Below are 1,392 nucleotides of genomic sequence, written 5' to 3' on the forward strand. Positions count from 1 at the left end.
ACCATGGCAAACTGGCAATCGTCCACCGACTCTTCACCTTTCCCTCTTGATTTGGAACTACTGTCGCACGCTCTTCCTCTCCCTCCTCCATTTGCCTTCACCCTTCCTTCTGCCATTGTTCGATCGTCTTCTCCATGGAGGGAACAGGCCAGAAACGATCCCATTATTCTTGCCCCGATCTGAAAGATGACGTGGTGGAGGAACTCATTGATCGGTGCGACTTCATCACCTCGGCTAGCATGGCAGGTTCATTCAAGACCATTCTCAACTCAACTAATAACATCATTACAAGGAACCCAAGGGTCAAGGAGCAGTTTGATCTCCCCTATCTTCTTCGCCGTGACCCTGATGACTGGCGTGGGGACGACGGAGGCCTCACCTTGTGCAAGTTGATGTCGCTTGATAATGATATGCATGATGTTAAGATGCCATCGCTTGAGGGCAAGGATTGGGCAGGCGCAAATGGAGATTGGGTTGTTTATATTGGGTACAACTGCGAGTGGGAACTTGTGAATGTGTACACTCATCACCGGGTTCCACTTCGAAAAATCTCAGCAGACTGCCCAGAGGTTGAGCACACCGGTATTGTACGCACGTTCAAATACAATCATGGTGACTATCTTCTATGGAAGATAGCAATTTGTCGAGTTCCCAACCGCTCTTGGAATTACAAGAACTATGAAGTTGTTGTTATCTTCGACAAGCTTGTTTCCGTCCTTTGTGGTTCGACTCGATGGATATTCCTCAAAAATCATTTTCTATACAAGGATGTGTACTGTGATGCAATTCAATACGAGGGTCTTGTGTTTTCTTCCACCACTCATGGCACTATTTTTGCATGGGATCCTCGTAGTTTCGGTACATTTGTATTCCATCGTAATTATAATTGTTTCATCCACATGCATGCGGGTTAGCAAGTTTCCCTTTACTAATTAACCTTCTTCTTGTGTTTCCAAGGTCCTATGAACATTCCACCACCTATACTTAAAAAATTTTATAACCAAGGGGGAGATGACGATGGTGATGATCACGAGCATGAGGACGAGCAGAACTTATATACTCAGTGGCGCCTGGCAACTAATTCCGATGGATCACCTCTTCTTGTTTGTATACAACGCACTGAGTTTGTTACTACTGAGGGAGCACGTGTTGTCTCCCATGGCCGCACTCTCCGGACCTATTCCAACACTCATTGCATGGTATTCGGGATGGATACTAGTGTGCTAGTGCCAACACCTTCTCCCTGGTACAAAATTGATAGTCTTGGAGAAAACTCGCTCTTCCTTGGACAAAACTATCCGATGATGGTGAAAGGCGATCCAATTGCTGTTGACACAACGTTACTAGTACCATTTATGAGAAGCAACTGTATCTATACCTCGGACATTTGGG

Source organism: Triticum dicoccoides, chromosome 1B (genome assembly GCF_002162155.2).
Source record: "Triticum dicoccoides isolate Atlit2015 ecotype Zavitan chromosome 1B, WEW_v2.0, whole genome shotgun sequence".
Lineage (NCBI taxonomy): Eukaryota > Viridiplantae > Streptophyta > Magnoliopsida > Poales > Poaceae > Triticum > Triticum dicoccoides.